Source organism: Oncorhynchus nerka, unplaced genomic scaffold (assembly GCF_034236695.1).
Source record: "Oncorhynchus nerka isolate Pitt River unplaced genomic scaffold, Oner_Uvic_2.0 unplaced_scaffold_1263, whole genome shotgun sequence".
NCBI lineage: Eukaryota > Metazoa > Chordata > Actinopteri > Salmoniformes > Salmonidae > Oncorhynchus > Oncorhynchus nerka.
In genome coordinates this window covers 35,713-60,000 of record NW_027040077.1, presented here as the reverse complement: position 1 = coordinate 60,000, position 24,288 = coordinate 35,713, and the positions used below count along the sequence as shown (strand labels likewise).

Below are 24,288 nucleotides of genomic sequence, written 5' to 3'. Positions count from 1 at the left end.
CTAGAGCTGGGACCATATTCCCCCACACACTAGAACGTTCTCTACCACACTCTAGAGCTGGGACCATATTCCCCCACACACACTAGAACGTTCTCTACCACACTCTAGAGCTGGGACCATATTCCCCCACACACTAGAACGTTCTCTACCAGACTCTAGAGCTGGGACCATATTCCCCCCACACACTAGAACGTTCTCTACCAGACTCTAGAGCTGGGACCATATTCCCCACACACCCACTAGAACGTTCTCTACCAGACTCTAGAGCTGGGACCATATTCCCCCACACACTAGAGTGACGTTCTCTACCAGACTCTAGAGCTGGGACCATATTCCCCCACACACTAGAACGTTCTCTACCACACTCTAGAGCTGGGACCATATTCCCCCCACACACTAGAACGTTCTCTACCACACTCTAGAGCTGGGACCATATTCCCCCCACACACTAGAACGTTCTCTACCACACTCTAGAGCTGGGACCATATTCCCCCCCACACACCCACTAGAACGTTCTCTACCACACTCTAGAGCTGGGACCATATTCCCCCACACTAGAACGTTCTCTACCAGACTCTAGAGCTGGGACCATATTCCCCCCACACACTAGAACGTTCTCTACCACACTCTAGAGCTGGGACCATATTCCCCCCACACACTAGAACGTTCTCTACCACACTCTAGAGCTGGGACCATATTCCCCCCACACACTAGAACGTTCTCTACCAGACTCTAGAGCTGGGACCATATTCCCCCACACACTAGAACGTTCTCTACCACACTCTAGAGCTGGGACCATATTCCCCCACACACACTAGAACGTTCTCTACCACACTCTAGAGCTGGGACCATATTCCCCCACACACCCACTAGAACGTTCTCTACCAGACTCTAGAGCTGGGACCATATTCCCCCACACACCCACTAGAACGTTCTCTACCAAACTCTAGAGCTGGGACCATATTCCCCCACACACTAGAACGTTCTCTACCAGACTCTAGAGCTGGGACCATATTCCCCCCACACACTAGAACGTTCTCTACCAGACTCTAGAGCTGGGACCATATTCCCCCACACACTAGAACGTTCTCTACCAGACTCTAGAGCTGGGACCATATTCCCCCCACACACTAGAACGTTCTCTACCAGACTCTAGAGCTGGGACCATATTCCCCCACACACTAGAACGTTCTCTACCAGACTCTAGAGCTGGGACCATATTCCCCCCACACACTAGAACATTCTCTACCAGACTCTAGAACGTTCTCTACCAGACTCTAGAGCTGGGACCATATTCCCCCACACACTAGAACGTTCTCTACCAGACTCTAGAGCTGGGACCATATTCCCCCCACACTACATTCTCTACCAGACTCTAGAACGTTCTCTACCAGACTCTAGAGCTGGGACCATATTCCCCCCCACACACTAGAACGTTCTCTACCAGACTCTAGAGCTGGGACCATATACCCCCCCACACACTAGAACATTCTCTACCAGACTCTAGAACGTTCTCTACCAGACTCTAGAGCTGGGACCATATTCCCCCCACACTAGAACGTTCTCTACCAGACTCTAGAGCTGGGACCATATTCCCCCCACACTAGAACGTTCTCTACCAGACTCTAGAGCTGGGACCATATTCCCCCCACACACTAGAACGTTCTCTACCAGACTCTAGAGCTGGGACCATATTCCCCCACACCCACTAGAACGTTCTCTACCACACTCTAGAGCTGGGACCATATTCCCCCCACACACTAGAACGTTCTCTACCACACTCTAGAGCTGGGACCATATTCCCCCCACACACTAGAACGTTCTCTACCACACTCTAGAGCTGGGACCATATTCCCCCCACACACTAGAACGTTCTCTACCAGACTCTAGAGCTGGGACCATATTCCCCCCACACACTAGAACGTTCTCTATCAGACTCTAGAGCTGGGACCATATTCTCCCCACACACCCACTAGAATGTTCTCTACCAGACTCTAGAGCTGGGACCATATTCCCCCACACCCACTAGAACGTTCTCTACCAGACTCTAGAGCTGGGACCATATTCCCCCACACACCCACTAGAACGTTCTCTACCAGACTCTAGAGCTGGGACCATATTCCCCCCACACACTAGAACGTTCTCTACCAGACTCTAGAGCTGGGACCATATTCCCCCCACACACTAGAACGTTCTCTATCAGACTCTAGAGCTGGGACCATATTCTCCCCACACACCCACTAGAATGTTCTCTACCAGACTCTAGAGCTGGGACCATATTCCCCCACACCCACTAGAACGTTCTCTACCAGACTCTAGAGCTGGGACCATATTCCCCCACACACCCACTAGAACGTTCTCTACCAGACTCTAGAGCTGGGACCATATTCCCCCCACACACTAGAACATTCTCTACCACACTCTAGAGCTGGGACCATATTCCCCCACACCCACTAGAACGTTCTCTACCAGACTCTAGAGCTGGGACCATATTCCCCCCCACACACCCACTAGAACGTTCTCTACCACACTCTAGAGCTGGGACCATATTCCCCCACACCCACTAGAACGTTCTCTACCAGACTCTAGAGCTGGGACCATATTCCCCCACACACCCACTAGAACGTTCTCTACCAGACTCTAGAGCTGGGACCATATTCCCCCCACACACTAGAACGTTCTCTACCAGACTCTAGAGCTGGGACCATATTCCCCCCACACCCACTAGAACGTTCTCTACCACACTCTAGAGCTGGGACCATATTCCCCCCACACACCCACTAGAACGTTCTCTACCACACTCTAGATCTGGGACCATATTCCCCCCCACACACTAGAACGTTCTCTACCAGACTCTAGAACGTTCTCTACCACACACTAGAACGTTCTCTACCACACTCTAGAGCTGGGACCATATTCCCCCACACACTAGAACGTTCTCTACCACACTCTAGAGCTGGGACCATATTCCCCCCACACACTAGAACGTTCTCTACCAGACTCTAGAGCTGGGACCATATTCCCCCCACACACTAGAACGTTCTCTACCAGACTCTAGAGCTGGGACCATATTCCCCCCACACACTAGAACGTTCTCTACCACACTCTAGAGCTGGGACCATATTCCCCCCACACACTAGAACGTTCTCTACCAGACTCTAGAGCTGGGACCATATTCCCCCCCACACACTAGAACGTTCTCTACCAGACTCTAGAGCTGGGACCATATTCCCCCCACACACTAGAACGTTCTCTACCAGACTCTAGAGCTGGGACCATATTCCCCCCACACACTAGAACGTTCTCTACCACACTCTAGAGCTGGGACCATATTCCCCCCACACACTAGAACGTTCTCTACCACACTCTAGAGCTGGGACCATATTCCCCCCACACACCCACTAGAACGTTCTCTACCACACTCTAGAGCTGGGACCATATTCCCCCACACCCACTAGAATGTTCTCTACCACCCACTAGAACATTCTCTACCACACTCTAGAGCTGGGACCATATTCCCCCGACACACCCACTAGAACGTTCTCTACCAGACTCTAGAGCTGGGACCATATTCCCCCCCACACACTAGAACGTTCTCTACCACACTCTAGAGCTGGGACCATATTCCCCCCCACACCCACTAGAACGTTCTCTACCAGACTCTAGAGCTGGGAACATATTCCCCCCACACACTAGAACGTTCTCTACCAGACTCTAGAGCTGGGACCATATTCCCCCCCACACACTAGAACGTTCTCTACCACACTCTAGAGCTGGGACCATATTCCCCCACACACTAGAACGTTCTCTACCACACTCTAGAGCTGGGACCATATTCCCCCACACACCCACTAGAACGTTCTCTACCACACTCTAGAGCTGGGACCATATTCCCCCCACACACTAGAACGTTCTCTACCACACTCTAGAGCTGGGACCATATTCCCCCACACACTAGAACGTTCTCTACCACACTCTAGAGCTGGGACCATATTCCCCCACCCACTAGAACGTTCTCTACCAGACTCTAGAGCTGGGACCATATTCCCCCACACACTAGAACGTTCTCTACCACCCACTTTCTCTACCAGACTCTAGAGCTGGGACCATATTCCCCCCCACACACTAGAACGTTCTCTACCACCCACTAGAACATTCTCTACCAGACTCTAGAGCTGGGACCATATTCCCCCCACACACTAGAACGTTCTCTACCACACTCTAGAGCTGGGACCATATTCCCCCCACACACTAGAACGTTCTCTACCAGACTCTAGAGCTGGGACCATATTCCCCCCACACACTAGAACGTTCTCTACCACACTCTAGAGCTGGGAACATATTCCCCCCACACACCCACGTTCACTGCCTCTCCTCACTTCCTCTCCTCACTTCCTCTCCTCACTGCCTGCCCTCACTTCCTCACTATCTGCCCTCACTTCCTCTCCTCACTTCCTCTCCTCACTGCCTGCCCTCACTTCCTCTCCTCACTTCCTCTCCTCACTTCCTCTCCTCACTTCCTCTCCTCACTATCTGCCCTCACTTCCTCTCCTCACTTCCTCTCCTCACTTCCTCTCCTCACTTCCTCTCCTCACTTCCTCTCCTCACTGCCTGCCCTCACTTCCTCTCCTCACTTCCTCTCCTCACTTCCTCTCCTCACCTCCTCTCCTCACTTCCTCTCCTCACTGCCTGCCCTCACTTCCTCTCCTCACTTCCTCTCCTCACTTCCTCTCCTCACCTCCTCTCCTCACTTCCTCTCCTCACTGCCTGGCCTCACTTCCTCTCCTCACTTCCTCTCCTCACTTCCTCTCCTCACTGCCTCTCCTCACCTCCTCTCCTCACCTCCTCTCCTCACTTCCTCTCCTCACTGCCTGCCCTCACTTCCTCTCCTCACTTCCTCTCCTCACTGCCTGGCCTCACTTCCTCTCCTCACTTCCTCTCCTCACTGCCTGCCCTCACTTCCTCTCCTCACTTCCTCTCCTCACTTCCTCTCCTCACTTCCTCTCCTCACTGCCTGCCCTCACTTCCTCACTTCCTCTCCTCACTTCCTCTCCTCACTTCCTCTCCTCACTTCCTCTCCTCACTGCCTGCCCTCACTTCCTCACTTCCTCTCCTCACTGCCTCTCCTCACTTCCTCTCCTCACTTCCTCTCCTCACTTCCTCTCCTCACTTCCTCTCCTCACTTCCTCTCCTCACTTCCTCTCCTCACTGCCTGGCCTCACTTCCTCTCCTCACTTCCTCTCCTCACTTCCTCTCCTCACTTCCTCTCCTCACTGCCTGGCCTCACTTCCTCTCCTCACTTCCTCTCCCTCACTTCCTCTCCTCACTGCCTCTCCTCACTTCCTCTCCTCACTGCCTGGCCTCACTTCCTCTCCTCACTTCCTCTCCTCACTTCCTCTCCTCACTTCCTCTCCTCACTGCCTGGCCTCACTTCCTCTCCTCACTTCCTCTCCTCACTGCCTGGCCTCACTTCCTCTCCTCACTTCCTCTCCTCACTGCCTGGCCTCACTTCCTCTCCTCACTTCCTCTCCTCACTTCCTCTCCTCACTGCCTGGCCTCACTTCCTCTCCTCACTTCCTCTCCTCACCTCCTCTCCTCACTTCCTCTCCTCACTTCCTCTCCTCACTGCCTGGCCTCACTTCCTCTCCTCACTTCCTCTCCTCACCTCCTCTCCTCACTTCCTCTCCTCACTTCCTCTCCTCACTTCCTCTCCTCACTTCCTCTCCTCACTGCCTGCCCTCACTTCCTCTCCTCACTTCCTCTCCTCACTTCCTCTCCTCACTTCCTCTCCTCACTGCCTGCCCTCACTTCCTCACTTCCTCTCCTCACTTCCTCTCCTCACTTCCTCTCCTCACTTCCTCTCCTCACTTCCTCTCCTCACTGCGTGGCCTTGTAATAATTTGTATTAATAATGTGTTAGTCGTTATTCAGCCAAATGGGTCAATTTATCGTGCTAACTTTTTATCGCCAAGCTCTAACACGCTGGGAAGCGCACACACAGTCAGATGAGTCTGATTCAAGTGTGTGTGTGTGTGTGTGTGTGTGTGTGTGTGTGTGTGTGTGTGTGTGTGTAGGATCCAAAAGATTCCTCGTCTCCTGGTAGCAGCAGCTGATGGATATCTGTACCTCTATAACCTGGACCCACAGGAGGGGGGAGAGTGTACCCTGATGAAACAACACAGGTAACACTGAAACAACACAGGTAGCACCCTGATGAAACAACACAGGTAACACCCTGATGAAACAACACAGGTAACACTGAAACAACACAGGTAGTACCCTGATGAAACAACACAGGTAACACCCTGATGAAACAACACAGGTAACACCCTGATGAAACAACACAGGTAGCACCCTGATGAAACAACACAGGTAACACCCTGATGAAACAACACAGGTAACACCCTGATGAAACAACACAGGTAGCACCCTGATGAAACAACACAGGTAGCACCCTGATGAAACAACACAGGTAACACCCTGATGAAACAACACAGGTAACACTAAAACAACACAGGTAGTACCCTGATGAAACAACACAGGTAACACCCTGATGAAACAACACAGGTAACACTGAAACAACACAGGTAACACTGAAACAACACAGGTAGCACCCTGATGAAACAACACAGGTAACACTGAAACAACACAGGTAGCACCCTGATGAAACAACACAGGTAACACCCTGATGAAACAACACAGGTAACACTGAAACAACACAGGTAACACTGAAACAACACAGGTAGCACCCTGATGAAACAACACAGGTAACACTGAAACAACACAGGTAACACCCTGATGAAACAACACAGGTAACACTGAAACAACACAGGTAGCACCCTGATGAAACAACACAGGTAACACTGAAACAACACAGGTAACACTGAAACAACACAGGTAGCACCCTGATGAAACAACACAGGTAACACCCTGATGAAACAACACAGGTAGCACCCTGATGAAACAACACAGGTAACACCCTGATGAAACAACACAGGTAACACCCTGATGAAACAACACAGGTAACACCCTGATGAAACAACACAGGTAGCACCCTGATGAAACAACACAGGTAACACCCTGATGAAACAACACAGGTAGCACTGAAACAACACAGGTAACACCCTGATGAAACAACACAGGTAACACCCTGATGAAACAACACAGGTAACACCCTGATGAAACAACACAGGTAGTACCCTGATGAAACAACACAGGTAACACCCTGATGAAACAACACAGGTAGTACCCTGATGAAACAACACAGGTAGCACCCTGATGAAACAACACAGGTAGCACTGAAACAACACAGGTAACACCCTGATGAAACAACACAGGTAACACCCTGATGAAACAACACAGGTAACACCCTGATGAAACAACACAGGTAACACTGAAACAACACAGGTAACACCCTGATGAAACAACACAGGTAGCACCCTGATGAAACAACACAGGTAGCACCCTGATGAAACAACACAGGTAGCACTGAAACAACACAGGTAGCACCCTGATGAAACAACACAGGTAACACTGAAACAACACAGGTAGCACCCTGATGAAACAACACAGGTAGCACCCTGATGAAACAACACAGGTAACACCCTGATGAAACAACACAGGTAACACCCTGATGAAACAACACAGGTAGTACCCTGATGAAACAACACAGGTAGCACCCTGATGAAACAACACAGGTAACACCCTGATGAAACAACACAGGTAACACTAAAACAACACAGGTAACACTAAAACAACACAGGTAACACTGAAACAACACAGGTAACACTGAAACAACACAGGTAACACCCTGATGAAACAACACAGGTAACACCCTGATGAAACAACACAGGTAGCACCCTGATGAAACAACACAGGTAGCACCCTGATGAAACAACACAGGTAACACCCTGATGAAACAACACAGGTAACACCCTGATGAAACAACACAGGTAGCACCCTGATGAAACAACACAGGTAACACTGAAACAACACAGGTAACACCCTGATGAAACAACACAGGTAACACCCTGATGAAACAACACAGGTAGCACCCTGATGAAACAACACAGGTAGCACCCTGATGAAACAACACAGGTAGCACCCTGATGAAACAACACAGGTAACACCCTGATGAAACAACACAGGTAGCACCCTGATGAAACAACACAGGTAACACCCTGATGAAACAACACAGGTAGCACTGAAACAACACAGGTAACACCCTGATGAAACAACACAGGTAGCACCCTGATGAAACAACACAGGTAGCACCCTGATGAAACAACACAGGTAACACCCTGATGAAACAACACAGGTAGCACCCTGATGAAACAACACAGGTAGCACCCTGATGAAACAACACAGGTAACACTGAAACAACACAGGTAGCACCCTGATGAAACAACACAGGTAACACCCTGATGAAACAACACAGGTAACACTGAAACAACACAGGTAGCACCCTGATGAAACAACACAGGTAACACCCTGATGAAACAACACAGGTAGCACCCTGATGAAACAACACAGGTAACACCCTGATGAAACAACACAGGTAACACCCTGATGAAACAACACAGGTAACACCCTGATGAAACAACACAGGTAGCACCCTGATGAAACAACACAGGTAACACCCTGATGAAACAACACAGGTAACACCCTGATGAAACAACACAGGTAACACCCTGATGAAACAACACAGGTAACACTGAAACAACACAGGTAACACCCTGATGAAACAACACAGGTAGCAATGAAACAACACAGGTAACACCCTGATGAAACAACACAGGTAACACCCTGATGAAACAACACAGGTAGCACCCTGATGAAACAACACAGGTAACACCCTGATGAAACAACACAGGTAACACCCTGATGAAACAACACAGGTAGCACTGAAACAACACAGGTAACACCCTGATGAAACAACACAGGTAACACCCTGATGAAACAACACAGGTAACACCCTGATGAAACAACACAGGTAGTACCCTGATGAAACAACACAGGTAGCACCCTGATGAAACAACACAGGTAACACTAAAACAACACAGGTAGCACCCTGATGAAACAACACAGGTAACACCCTGATGAAACAACACAGGTAGCACCCTGATGAAACAACACAGGTAGCACTGAAACAACACAGGTAACACCCTGATGAAACAACACAGGTAGCACTGAAACAACACAGGTAACACCCTGATGAAACAACACAGGTAACACCCTGATGAAACAACACAGGTAGCACCCTGATGAAACAACACAGGTAACACCCTGATGAAACAACACAGGTAACACCCTGATGAAACAACACAGGTAGTACCCTGATGAAACAACACAGGTAACACCCTGATGAAACAACACAGGTAACACCCTGATGAAACAACACAGGTAGCACTGAAACAACACAGGTAACACCCTGATGAAACAACACAGGTAACACCCTGATGAAACAACACAGGTAGCACCCTGATGAAACAACACAGGTGAAACAACACAGGTAGCACCCTGATGAAACAACACAGGTAACACCCTGATGAAACAACACAGGTAGCACCCTGATGAAACAACACAGGTAACACCCTGATGAAACAACACAGGTAACACCCTGATGAAACAACACAGGTAACACCCTGATGAAACAACACAGGTAACACCCTGATGAAACAACACATGTAACACTGAAACAACACAGGTAACACCCTGATGAAACAACACAGGTAACACCCTGATGAAACAACACAGGTAGCACTGAAACAACACAGGTAACACCCTGATGAAACAACACAGGTAACACCCTGATGAAACAACACAGGTAGCACCCTGATGAAAACAACACAGGTAACTCCACCTCAATGAAACAACACAGGCTAACATTCTCAATGCAGGTCAGGTCCACCCAATGATGAAACAACACAGGTAACACCCTGATGAAACAACACAGGTAACACCTCAATGATGATTCCTCAATGCAGGGTCACATGGGCTCCACTGAAACAACACAGGTAACACCTCAATGAAGGGTCCTGGGCTCCATTCAATGCCAGGTAACACCTGATGAAACAACACAGGTAGCACTCAAACAGGGTCACTGGTAACACCTGATGAAACAACACAGGTAACCAGGGTCCTGGGCTCCATTCCTCAATGCCAGGGTCGTGGGCTCCATTCTCAATGCCAGGGTCCTGGGCTCCATTCCTCAATGCCAGGGTCGTGGGCTCCATTCCTCAATGCCAGGGTCGTGGGCTCCATTCCTCAATGCCAGGGTCCTGGGCTCCATTCCTCAATGCCAGGGTCGTGGGCTCCATTCCTCAATGCCAGGGTCCTGGGCTCCATTCCTCAATGCCAGGGTCGTGGGCTCCATTCCTCAATGCCAGGTCCTGGGCTCCATTCCTCAATGCCAGGGTCCTGGGCTCCATTCCTCAATGCCAGGGTCGTGGGCTCCATTCCTCAATGCCAGGGTCGTGGGCTCCATTCCTCAATGCCAGGGTCCTGGGCTCCATTCCTCAATGCCAGGGTCGTGGGCTCCATTCCTCAATGCCAGGGTCCTGGGCTCCATTCCTCAATGCCAGGGTCGTGGGCTCCATTCCTCAATGCCAGGGTCCTGGGCTCCATTCCTCAATGCCAGGGTCCTGGGCTCCATTCCTCAATGCCAGGGTCCTGGGCTCCATTCCTCAATGCCAGGGTCGTGGGCTCCATTCCTCAATGCCAGGGTCCTGGGCTCCATTCCTCAATGCCAGGGTCGTGGGCTCCATTCCTCAATGCCAGGGTCCTGGGCTCCATTCCTCAATGCCAGGGTCGTCCATTCCTCAATGCCAGGGTCCTGGGCTCCATTCCTCAATGCCAGGGTCGTGGGCTCCATTCCTCAATGCCAGGGTCCTGGGCTCCATTCCTCAATGCCAGGGTCGTGGGCTCCATTCCTCAATGCCAGGGTCCTGGGCTCCATTCCTCAATGCCAGGGTCGTGGGCTCCATTCCTCAATGCCAGGGTCGTGGGCTCCACTCCTCAATGCCAGGGTCCTGGGCTCCATTCCTCAATGCCAGGGTCCTGGGCTCCATTCCTCAATGCCAGAGTCCTGGGCTCCATTCCTCAATGCCAGGGTCCTGGGCTCCATTCCTCAATGCCAGGGTCGTGGGCTCCATTCCTCAATGCCAGGGTCGTGGGCTCCATTCCTCAATGCCAGGGTCGTGGGCTCCATTCCTCAATGCCAGGGTCATGGGCTCCATTCCTCAATGCCAGGGTCGTGGGCTCCATTCCTCAATGCCAGGGTCGTGGGCTCCATTCCTCAATGCCAGGGTCCTGGGCTCCATTCCTCAATGCCAGGGTCCTGGGCTCCATTCCTCAATGCCAGGGTCCTGGGCTCCATTCCTCAATGCCAGGGTCCTGGGCTCCATTCCTCAATGCCAGGGTCGTGGGCTCCATTCCTCAATGCCAGGGTCCTGGGCTCCATTCCTCAATGCCAGGGTCCTGGGCTCCATTCCTCAATGCCAGGGTCCTGGGCTCCATTCCTCAATGCCAGGGTCGTGGGCTCCATCCCTCAATGCCAGGGTCGTGGGCTCCATTCCTCAATGCCAGGGTCCTGGGCTCCATTCCTCAATGCCAGGGTCGTGGGCTCCACTCCTCAATGCCAGGGTCGTGGGCTCCATTCCTCAATGCCAGGGTCCTGGGCTCCATTCCTCAATGCCAGGGTCGTGGGCTCCATTCCTCAATGCCAGGGTCGTGGGCTCCATTCCTCAATGCCAGGGTCGTGGGCTCCATTCCTCAATGCCAGGGTCGTGGGATCCATTCCTCAATGCCAGGGTCATGGGCTCCATTCCTCAATGCCAGGGTCCTGGGCTCCATTCCTCAATGCCAGGGTCCTGGGCTCCATTCCTCAATGCCAGGGTCCTGGGCTCCATTCCTCAATGCCAGGGTCCTGGGCTCCATTCCTCAATGCCAGGGTCCTGGGCTCCATTCCTCAATGCCAGGGTCCTGGGCTCCATTCCTCAATGCCAGGGTCCTGGGCTCCATTCCTCAATGCCAGGGTCCTGGGCTCCATTCCTCAATGCCAGGGTCCTGGGCTCCATTCCTCAATGCCAGGGTCCTGGGCTCCATTCCTCAATGCCAGGGTCCTGGGCTCCATTCCTCAATGCCAGGGTCCTGGGCTCCATTCCTCAATGCCAGGGTCCTGGGCTCCATTCCTCAATGCCAGGGTCCTGGGCTCCATTCCTCAATGCCAGGGTCCTGGGCTCCATTCCTCAATGCCAGGGTCGTGGGCTCCATTCCTCAATGCCAGGGTCGTGGGCTCCATTCCTCAATGCCAGGGTCCTGGGCTCCATTCCTCAATGCCAGGGTCGTGGGCTCCATCCCTCAATGCCAGGGTCGTGGGCTCCATTCCTCAATGCCAGGGTCCTGGGCTCCATTCCTCAATGCCAGGGTCGTGGGCTCCATTCCTCAATGCCAGGGTCGTGGGCTCCATTCGTCAATGCCAGGGTCGTGGAATCCATTCCTCAATGCCAGGGTCCTGGGCTCCATTCCTCAATGCCAGGGTCCTGGGCTCCATTCCTCAATGCCAGGGTCCTGGGCTCCATTCCTCAATGCCAGGGTCCTGGGCTCCATTCCTCAATGCCAGGGTCCTGGGCTCCATTCCTCAATGCCAGGGTCCTGGGCTCCATTCCTCAATGCCAGGGTCCTGGGCTCCATTCCTCAATGCCAGGGTCGTGGAATCCATTCCTGCTCAGGCCACACATATGTACTCATTGAAAGTAGTTTGGATAAAAGTGTCTGTTAAATGGCATACAGTATATGAACTTAAATCATTCTGTGTTCCTCAGGTTAGACGGCAGTGCTGAGCCGCCCAATGAGATCCTGGAACAGGGGTCACATGACCGACCCCTTACTGCACAGACCTACAACACTGCTGGGATGAAAGGTACACACACCCCAGGGCGTCGTTAGTCAAATTGGCACCGGACGACCTGGGCCGGCAGGTAGCCTAGTGGTTAGAACGTTGGGTCAGTAACCGAAAGGTTGCTGGATCAAATCCCTGAGAATGTCCTTCTGACCTGAACAAAGCAGTTTCTTTATTTTTAATTTATTTAACCTTTATTTAACGAGGCAAGTCAGTTAAGAACAAATTCTTCTTTACAATGACGGCCTACCAGGGAACAGTGGGTTCAGGGGTAGAATGACAGATTATACTGTATATATATATTATACTGTATATATATATATATATATATATATATATATATATATATTTAACCTTCACTAAAGTTTTGAACAGGCTATATTGCAGCATTGACCAAGTAAGACTAGTACCTACCATACCCACCAAGTGACAGTGATATTTCTTTTACAACAGGCTGAGGTTGGATACTACCTGTCAGGGCAAGGAGACTGAGGTTGGATACTACCTGTCAGGGCAAGGAGACTGAGGTTGGATACTACCTGTCAGGGCAAGGAGACTGAGGTTGGATACTACCTGTCAGGGCAAGGAGACTGAGGTTGGATACTACCTGTCAGGGCAAGGAGACGAGGTTGGATACTACCTGTCAGGGCAAGGAGACTGAGGTTGGATACTACCTGTCAGGGCAAGGAGACGGAGGTTGGATACTACCTGTCAGGGCAAGGAGACTGAGGTTGGATACTACCTGTCAGGGCAAGGAGACGGAGGTTGGATACTACCTGTCAGGGCAAGGAGACTGAGGTTGGATACTACCTGTCAGGGCAAGGAGACTGAGGTTGGATACTACCTGTCAGGGCAAGGAGACTGAGGTTGGATACTACCTGTCAGGGCAAGGAGACTGAGGTTGGATACTACCTGTCAGGGCAAGGAGACTGAGGTTGGATACTACCTGTCAGGGCAAGGAGACTGAGGTTGGATACTACCTGTCAGGGCAAGGAGACTGAGGTTGGATACTACCTGTCAGGGCAAGGAGACTGAGGTTGGATACTACCTGTCAGGGCAAGGAGACTGAGGTTGGATACTACCTGTCAGGGCAAGGAGACTGAGGTTGGATACTACCTGTCAGGGCAAGGAGACTGAGGTTGGATACTACCTGTCAGGGCAAGGAGACTGAGGTTGTTTTTTATTTAACTGTCAGGAAGGAGACTGAGGTGAATATCTATTTTCAGGGCAAGGCCAAGATAGGCAGCAACAAGTCATACAACCTGTCAGGGCAAGGAGACTAAGGTTGGATAAAAAACCTTGAATTCAGGGCAAGGATAAAACTGAAATTAAAAACTTGACCTGTCAGGGCAAGGAGACTGAAAATTGGATTTAAAAACTACCTGTCAACACAATCAAGTTCTTCCAGTTTAAAACTATTTTGTCAGGGTTCCAAGGAGACTGAGGCAGAGGACTAAAGCCCTTTTCAGGGCAGTTCGGACTTTGAACAGTTGGATAAACCTGTCAGGGCAAGGAGACCACCACATTTCTGAACAATAAAAATGTCAAATAAAGGAGACCCAAAATGGCTTTGTAAACTAAAAGTCAGGGCAAGGAGACTGAGGTTGGATACTACCTGAGAAGGCCAGGGCAACTCAGGAAGAGGTTTTTTTAAAATAAATCTAACCAGGTAAGGGTGTCAATTGATCTCAAATGAAAGCATTCATATATAAAACATCCCCTAGTCTAGTAAAGGCATAAATGTAGCTGATACTAGCCTCCTTACAAAAGAAAAACAGGCCTTATTCAAAATAAAAAATTTCAGCTTCAATTCTTTTGTAAGTTGTTGAATATCATTTTTCAAGAGCGCCCTAATAAAACAAAAATTTAAAAAGGTTACAACAGTCTCCTCAAAATCTGACAGGTAGTATCAACCTCAGTCTCCTTGCCCTGACAGGTAGTATCCAACATCCGTATCCTTGCCCTGAAGATAGTACCCAAGATATTTAAAGGTTACAACCTCAGGCTCCTTGCAGTGGTAGTATCAGCCTCCGTCTCCTTGCAAGATGATTACCCAAGATACCAATCAACACCTCAGTTCTTCCAGTTTAAAAGTATCTTTGTGACAGGTAGTTCCAACCTCAGTCTCCTTGCCCTGAGGTAGTATCCAACCTCTTTTGCCCTGAAGATTCAGTATCCAAGATATTTAACAGGTTACAGGATAAGTCCAGCCCTGACAGGTAGTATCCAACCCACTCCATGCCCTGACAGGTAAAACCCAAATAAAAGGTTACAACCTCAGTCTCCTTGTGAAGGTAGTATCCAAGATATACAACCTGAGCCTCCTTGCCCTGACAGGAAGGGTTTTGCAGAAATAAAAGTAGTATCCAAGATATTTATATGAGGTTACAATTGATCTCAAAACACTGAGCAGGTAGTATCATTTTATACATAAAACATCCCCATAGTCTAGTAAAGGCATAAATGTAGCTTACAGCCTCCTCCTGGCCCTGAAAGGTAAAACAGGCCTTATTCCTAAAATAAAATCCCAACTTCAGCTTCAAGTTGTTCCTGACAGGTGTTCCAATATGCATTTTAAAAGATCCAACCTCCGTCAATTGAAGATTACAAAAGATATTTATATGAGGTTACAACCTCAGTCTCCTTGCCCTGACAGGTAGTATCCAACCTCAGTCTCCTTGCCCTGACAGGTAGTATCCAACCTCAGTCTCCTTGCCCTGACAGGTAGTACCCAAGATATTTATATGAGGTTACAACCTCCGTCTCCTTGCCCTGACAGGTAGTACCCAAGATATTTATATGGGGTTACAACCTCCGTCTCCTTGCCCTGACAGGTAGTATCCAACCTCAGTCTCCTTGCCCTGACAGGTAGTATCCAAGATATTTATATGAGGTTACAACCTCAGTCTCCTTGCCCTGACAGGTAGTATCCAAGATATTACAACCTCAGTCTCCTTGCCCTGACAGGTAGTATCCAAGATATTACAACCTCAGTCTCCTTGCCCTGACAGGTAGTATTCAAGATATTTATATGAGGTTACAACCTCAGTCTCCTTGCCCTGACAGGTAGTATCCAAGATATTACAACCTCAGTCTCCTTGCCCTGACAGGTAGTATCCAAGATATTTATATGAGATTACAACCTCAGTCTCCTTGCCCTGACAGGTAGTATCCAAGATATTACAACCTCAGTCTCCTTGCCCTGACAGGTAGTATCCAAGATATTTATATGAGGTTACAACCTCAGTCTCCTTGCCCTGACAGGTAGTATCCAAGATATTTATATGAGGTTACAACCTCAGTCTCCTTGCCCTGACAGGTAGTATCCAAGATATTACAACCTCAGCCTCCTTGCCCTGACAGGTAGTATCCAACCTCAGTCTCCTTGCCCTGACAGGCAGTATCCAAGATATTTATATGAGGTTACAACCTCAGGCTCCTTGCCCTGACAGGTAGTATCCAAGATATTACAACCTCAGTCTCCTTGCCCGGACAGGTAGTATCCAACCTCAGTCTCCTTGCCCTGACAGGCAGTATCCAAGATATTTATATGAGGTTACAACCTCAGTCTCCTTGCCCGGACAGGTAGTATCCAACCTCAGTCTCCTTGCCCTGACAGGCAGTATCCAAGATATTTATATGAGGTTACAACCTCAGTCTCCTTGCCCGGACAGGTAGTATCCAACCTCAGTCTCCTTGCCCTGACAGGTAGTATCCAACCTCAGTCTCCTTGCCCTGACAGGTAGTATCCAAGATATTTATATGAGGTTACAACCTCAGTCTCCTTGCCCTGACAGGTAGTATCCCAGATATTACAACCTCAGTCTCCTTGCCCTGACAGGTAGTATCCAAGATATTTACATGAGGTTACAACCTCCGTCTCCTTGCCCTGACAGGTAGTATCCAATATATTACAACCTCAGGCTCCTTGCCCTGACAGGTAGTATCCAAGATATTTACATGAGGTTACAACCTCCATCTCCTTGCCCTGACAGGTAGTATCAATATATTTATATCTCCTTGCCCTGAGGTTACAACCTCAGTCTCCTTGCCCTGACAGGTAGTATAAGATCTGCTACAACCTCAATCTAAATGTGAATGTAGTATCCAAGATATTTATATGAGGTTACAACCTCAGTCTCCTTGCCCTGACAGGTAGTATCCAAGATATTACAACCTCAGTCTCCTTGCCCTGACAGGTAGTATCCAAGATATTACAACCTCAGTCTCCTTGCCCTGACAGGTAGTATCCAAGATATTTACAACCTCAGGCTCCTTGCCCTGACAGGTAGTGTCCAAGATATTTATATGAGGTTACAACCTCAGGCTCCTTGCCCTGACAGGTAGTATCCAAGATATTTATATGAGGTTACAACCTCAGGCTCCTTGCCCTGACAGGTAGTATCCAAGATATTACAACCTCAGTCTCCTTGCCCTGACAGGTAGTATCCAAGATATTTATATGAGGTTACTACCTCAGTCTCCTTGCCCTGACAGGTAGTAATAGGTGAAAGGTTCAGAGGTCTATTTCTGGCATTAGAAAACACCCTTAGTGTAGTTTTGTCAGTATTGAGGATACGCTTCAATTGACACAAGGTATGTTGAACAGTATAAAAAGCAGTTTGCAAGTTCTGGAAAGCTTTTGTAAGAGATGAGGCACAACAGTATCATCAGCATAAAAATGAAGTTGTGCATTTTGGACATTTTTGTCTAAATCATTTATATAAATCGTGAATAAGAGAGGACCAAGTACAGAGCCTTGGGGCACACCTTTCAAGACAGACAATTTAACAGACATAAGCCCATCAAATTGAGTGCACTGAGTTCTATCAGACAGATAGTTAGCAAACCATGCAACTGCATGCTCTGAAAGACCTACACTCGACAATCTCTGCCTTAGTATAGCATGATCAACTGTATCAAAAGCCTTAGAGAGATCAGTAAAAAGTGAGACACAGTGCTGTTTTTTGTCAATGGCTTCAGTGATATCATTTAAAACCTTCTGCTGCTGTAATTGTGCTATGCTTCTTCCTGAAGCCCGATTGGTACATTGATAAAATAGAGTTAGTAAATAAAAATTATTTTAGCTGTTCACTTACAAGGGTTTCAAGTATTTTCACCAGGGGTGAAAGCTCTGAGATTGGCCTATAATTATTTAAAAGAGTTGGATCTCCCCCTTTTAAAAGTGGTAGGACAAATGCTGATTTCCAGATCTTTGGAATTTCACTAATACAAATACGTCACAATGCTGCAGACACCTTGGGGAAAACGTGGGAAAAGTAAGCTGACTCCTAGCTCCTCCACAGCCATATAAGGAGTCATTGCCATGAGGCGGTTTAAAAAAATGCGGCACTTCCTGATTGTATTTTTATCTGGGTTTTTTCTGTAACATCAGTTCTGTGGCACTCACAGACAATATCTTTGCAGTTTTGGAAACGTCAGAATGTTTTCTTTCCAAAGCTGTCAATTTTATGCATAGTCAAGCATCTTTTCGTGACAAAATATCTTGTTTAAAATGGGAACGTTTTTCATGCAAAAATTAAAAGAGCGCCCCCTATATCGAAGAAGTAAATTTAGCCAAAGAAAATGTCTCAACAGAATGAAACAAAACACATTTGCCGACAATAACAATTCAAATAAATAAATAAAAGTTAAAAAATGACATCCTAGCTGAATGGTGAGTTTCATAGTAGCCTGCATTTGGCCATGCTAACGCTTTTCTCATCTTTGTCCACTACAATATTAAAGTGTGTCCATACATGGGCTTTTCACTGACTTAGATTTTACTTCACTGAAAAAGGCCTCCATCTTCTCAATCAACATTAGCCTCGGCCAAGGCTCTTCTCTCCCTGTCCTCAGCAGCAGGCACATGATAAGGCAGCAAGCAAGGAGTGAGAGAATGGTGCTGAAGCGTGAAATCAGGGTGCATGATGGGCAGCCCCAGAGAATTTGGCCGGCTACGATTTTATTTATCGGCTTTTAATTTATTTCATAGGCCAAAAGCCGGCAATTACCGGCTAACAGAAAACCCTTATTGCACGCTCCCTCAAACTGAGACATCTGTGGCATTCTGTTGTGTGGTAAAACCGCACATTTTAGACTGACCTTTTATTGTCCCCAGCACAAGGTGCACCTGTGTTGTTTAGTCAGCTTCTTGATATGCCACACCTGTTAGGTGGATGGATTATCTTGGCGAAGGAGAAATGCTCACTAACAGGGAGGTAAACAAATTTGTGCACAAAATTAGAGAGAAAGAAGCTTTTTGTGCGTCAGGGCTAAAACAAATATGTGGAATGTCTGGTGGTCCCCGAGGAGAGGGTTGGGAAGTACTGCACAGATTCATTAATGAGCCAGATGTTTCACATGATGTATAGATGTGAAGCATCCTGGTCATGCGTTTCCTCTCACTACCAAATATGGTGATGAGAGGAAACCCATCCATCGGCGTTTCCTCTCACTACCAAATATGGTGATGAGAGGAAGCCCAGTGGGAGAAGATGGAGCGAGATGGATCTTGCCCGACATTCTGCTAATGTTCTCATCGATGAAACATTTGATCTCCATACAGTTTCTGTTTCCAGAAGTAGAATCTGTAACAGAGCGGACTGTGTGTTTTGTAGACTTTACCCTTTTGCCAACGTTGTTTAGAAGGAGTGCAAGGGGGAATTAAGTTATGGCACACGTGCGCTTCTCAGAGTAGGCGTTCCCTAATGGAAATATGCAAATAACTGCTAGAATTCGCCAATAGGATCTCACTAGCTCATGCTTGGCTCTGCCCACTATGATTCATGTGCTCCCATTGGGTTAGTTAGACAGATATTTGTTCCTGCCCTATGAGATGACGTGCTAATACTTTTCAGACTAAGTTCCTTTTCAGGGCTGGGTTTTATTTGAATGTGACCACCCACCAGCATGGCATTGTTTACTCATCAAAAACAGCTGCTAAGTTCTTCCTCTTGTTGACTGGGCTGATCCAACAGGCCTTCCCATGTAGTTCTTCCTCTGGGCTGATCCAACAAGCCTTTCCATGTAGTTCTTCCTCTTGTTGACTGGGCTGATCCAACAGGCCTTTCCATGTAGTTCTTCCTCTGGGCTGATCCAACAAGCCTTTCCATGTAGTTCTTCCTCTTGTTGACTGGCCTGATCCAACAAGCCTTTCCATGTAGTTCTTCCTCTGGGCTGATCCAACAAGCCTTTCCATGTAGTTCTTCCTCTTGTTGACTGGGCTGATCCAACAAGCCTTTCCATGTAGTTCTTCCTCTTGTTGACCAGGCTGATCCAACAAGCCTTTCCATGTAGTTCTTCCTCTTGTTGACTGGGCTGATCCAACAAGCCTGTCCATGTAGTTCTTCCTCTTGTTGACTGGGCTGATCCAACAAGCCTGTCCATGTAGTTCTTCCTCTTGTTGACTGGGCTGATCCAACAAGCCTTTCCATGTAGTTCTTCCTCTGGGCTGATCCAACAAGCCTTTCCATGTAGTTCTTCCTCTGAGCTGATCCAACAAGCCTTTCCATGTAGTTCTTCCTCTGAGCTGATCCAACAAGCCTGTCCATGTAGTTCTTCCTCTTGTTGACTGGGCTGATCCAACAAGCCTTTCCATGTAGTTCTTCCTCTGGGCTGATCCAACAAGCCTGTCCATGTAGTTCTTCCTCTGAGCTGATCCAACAAGCCTTTCCATGTAGTTCTTCCTCTTGTTGACTGAGCTGATCCAACAGGCCTTTCCATGTAGTTCTTCCTCTTGTTGACTGGGCTGATCCAACAAGCCTGTCCATGTAGTTCTTCCTCTGGGCTGATCCAACAAGCCTTTCCAATGTAGTTCTTCCTCTTGTTGACTGGGCTGATCCAACAAGCCTTTCCATGTAGTTCTTCCTCTGGGCTGATCCAACAAGCCTGTCCATGTAGTTCTTCCTCTTGTTGACTGGGCTGATCCAACAAGCCTTTCCATGTAGTTCTTCCTCTGGGCTGATCCAACAAGCCTTTCCATGTAGTTCTTCCTCTGGGCTGATCCAACAAGCCTTTCCATGTAGTTCTTCCTCTGGGCTGATCCAAAAAGCCTTTCCATGTAGTTCTTCCTCTGGGCTGATCCAACAAGCCTTTCCATGTAGTTCTTCCTCTTGTTGACTGGGCTGATCCAACAAGCCTTTCCATGTAGTTCTTCCTCTGGGCTGATCCAACAAGCCTTTCCATGTAGTTCTTCCTCTTGTTGACTGGGCTGATCCAACAAGCCTGTCCATGTAGTTCTTCCTCTGGGCTGATCCAACAAGCCTGTCCATGTAGTTCTTCCTCTGGGCTGATCCAACAAGCCTGTCCATGTAGTTCTTCCTCTGGGCTGATCCAACAAGCCTTTCCATGTAGTTCTTCCTCTGAGCTGATCCAACAGGCCTTTCCATGTAGTTCTTCCTCTGGGCTGATCCAACAAGCCTGTCCATGTAGCAGGGTATCCCTCCACTGGGTAGCAGCAGGGTATCCCTCCACTGGGTAGCAGCAGGGTATCCCTCCACTGGGTAGGAGCAGGGTATCCCTCCACTTGGTCTGGTAGCAGCAGGGTATCCCTCCACTGGGTAGCAGCAGGGTATCCCACCACTTGGTCTGGTAGCAGCAGGGTATCCCACCACTGGGTAGCATCAGGGTATCCCTCCACTTGGTCTGGTAGCAGCAGGGTATCCCTCCACTGGGTAGAAGCAGGGTATCCCACCACTTGGTCTGGTAGCAGCAGGGTATCCCACCACTGGGTAGCATCAGGGTATCCCACCACTTGGTCTGGTAGCAGCAGGGTATCCCCCCACTGGGTAGCAGCAGGGTATCCCACCACTGGGTAGCAGCAGGGTATCCCTCCACTGGGTAGGAACAGGGTATCCCTCCACTGGGTCTGGTAGCAGCAGGGTATCCCACCACTTGGTCTGGTAGCAGCAGGGTATCCCTCCACTTGGTCTGGGTAGTAGCAGGGTATCCCTCCACTTGGTCTGGGTAGCAGCAGGGTATCCCACCACTTGGTCTGGTAGCAGCAGGGTATCCCTCCACTTGGTCTGGGTAGCAGCAGGGTATCCCCCCACTTGGTCTGGTAGCAGCAGGGTATCCCTCCACTTGGTCTGGGTAGCAGCAGGGTATCCCTCCACTTGGTCTGAGTAGCAGCAGGGTATCCCACCACTTGGTCTGGTAGCAGCAGGGTATCCCTCCACTTGGTCTGGGTAGTAGCAGGGTATCCCTCCACTTGGTCTGGGTAGTAGCAGGGTATCCCTCCACTTGGTCTGGGTAGCAGCAGGGTATCCCACCACTTGGTCTGGGTAGCAGCAGGGTATCCCCCCACTTGGTCTGGTAGCAGCAGGGTATCCCTCCACTTGGTCTGGGTAGCAGCAGGGTATCCCTCCACTTGGTCTGGGTAGCAGCAGGGTATCCCACCACTTGGTCTGGGTAGTAGCAGGGTTTCCCTCCACTTGGTCTGGGTAGTAGCAGGGTATCCCCCCACTTGGTCTGGTAGTAGCAGGGTATCCCTCCACTTGGTCTGGGTAGTAGCAGGGTATCCCCCCACTTGGTCTGGGTAGTAGCAGGGTATCCCACCACTTGGTCTGGTAGCAGCAGGGTATCCCCCCACTTGGTCTGGGTAGCAGCAGGGTATCCCACCACTTGGTCTGGGTAGCAGCAGGGTATCCCCCCACTGGGTAGCAGCAGGGTATCCCTCCACTTGGTCTGGTAGCAGCAGGGTTTCCCTCCACTTGGTCTGGGTAGTAGCAGGGTATCCCTCCACTGGGTCTGGGTAGCAGCAGGGTATCCCTCCACTTGGTCTGGTTGCAGCAGGGTATCCCCCCACTTGGTCTGGGTAGCAGCAGGGTATCCCACCACTTGGTCTGGGTAGCAGCAGGGTATCCCCCCACTGGGTAGCAGCAGGGTATCCCTCCACTTGGTCTGGGTAGCAGCAGGGTATCCCCCACTTGGTCTGGGTAGCAGCAGGGTATCCCTCCACTTGGTCTGGGTAGCAGCAGGGTATCCCTCCACTTGGTCTGGGTAGCACCAGGGTATCCCTCCACTTGGTCTGGGTAGCACCAGGGTATCCCTCCACTTGGTCTGGGTAGCAGCAGGGTATCCCTCCACTTGGTCTGGGTAGCAGCAGGGTATCCCCCCACTTGGTCTGGTAGCAGCAGGGTATCCTTCCACTGGGTAGCAGCAGGGTATCCCTCCACTGGGTAGCAGCAGGGTATCCCACCACTTGGTCTGGTAGCAGCAGGGTATCCCTCCACTTGGTCTGGGTAGCAGCAGGGTATCCCTCCACTTGGTCTGGGTAGCAGCAGGGTATCCCTCCACTTGGTCTGGGTAGGAGCAGGGTATCCCCCCACTTGGTCTGGTAGCAGCAGGGTATCCCCCCACTTGGTCTGGTAGCAGCAGGGTATCCCTCCACTTGGTCTGGGTAGCAGCAGGGTATCCCTCCACTTGGTCTGGGTAGCAGCAGGGTATCCCTCCACTTGGTCTGGGTAGCAGCAGGGTATCCCTCCACTTGGTCTGGGTAGTAGCAGGGTATCCCTCCACTTGGTCTGGGTAGCAGCAGGGTATCCCTCCACTTGGTCTGGGTAGCAGCAGTGTATCCCACCACTTGGTCTGGTAGCAGCAGGGTATCCCTCCACTTGGTCTGGGTAGCAGCAGGGTATCCCTCCACTTGGTCTGGGTAGGAGCAGGGTATCCCTCCACTTGGTCTGGGTAGGAGCAGGGTATCCCTCCACTTGGTCTGGGTAGGAGCAGGGTATCCCTCCACTTGGTCTGGGTAGTAGCAGGGTATCCCTCCACTTGGTCTGGGTAGCAGCAGGGTATCCCCCACTTGGTCTGGTGGGATACCTGACTCCTGACCTCTATCCCATGTCCTCTCCTCAGGTTACTGTGAGGAGGCGGGTGCAGTGGGAGGGGCGGGACTAGAGGATGACCTCAGCGATCTGCGATTGGGCGATGAGAATGAAGAGCAGCCGCCACTCATCCTGGAGACGGACTGACTGACAGCTACAGCAACCAATCAGAGAGCCCTCTGGTGCTGCTAGGAACATGTAACATGGAGGGTGCGATTAAAAACTCTCAGCGTTCAACAGCGCCTCTGTCTGTCTGTCTGTGGATGTATACATGTTTCTCCCTCCCCTCTGTCTCCCTCCCTCCCCCTCTGTCTCCCTCCCTCCCCCTCTGTCTCCCTCCCTCTGTCTGTCTGTCTGTCTGTGGATGTATACATGTTTCTCCCTCCCTCCTCCCCCTCTGTCTCCCTCTCTCCCCCTCTGTCTCCCTCCCTCCCCCTCTGTCTGTCTGTCTGTGGATGTATACATGTTTCTCCCTCCCTCCCTCCCCCTCTGTCTCCCTCTCTCCCCCTCTGTCTCCCTCCCTCCCCCTCTGTCTGTCTGTCTGTGGATGTATACATG

General features: G+C 49.9%; 1 pseudogene; it reads left to right on the top strand.

The window, feature by feature from the left end:
• Window positions 1–24,035, top strand: part of LOC135569005 (WD repeat domain phosphoinositide-interacting protein 2-like) — a 111,009-nt pseudogene extending 86,974 nt beyond the window's left edge.
• Window positions 24,036–24,288: the final 253 nt, after the last annotated feature.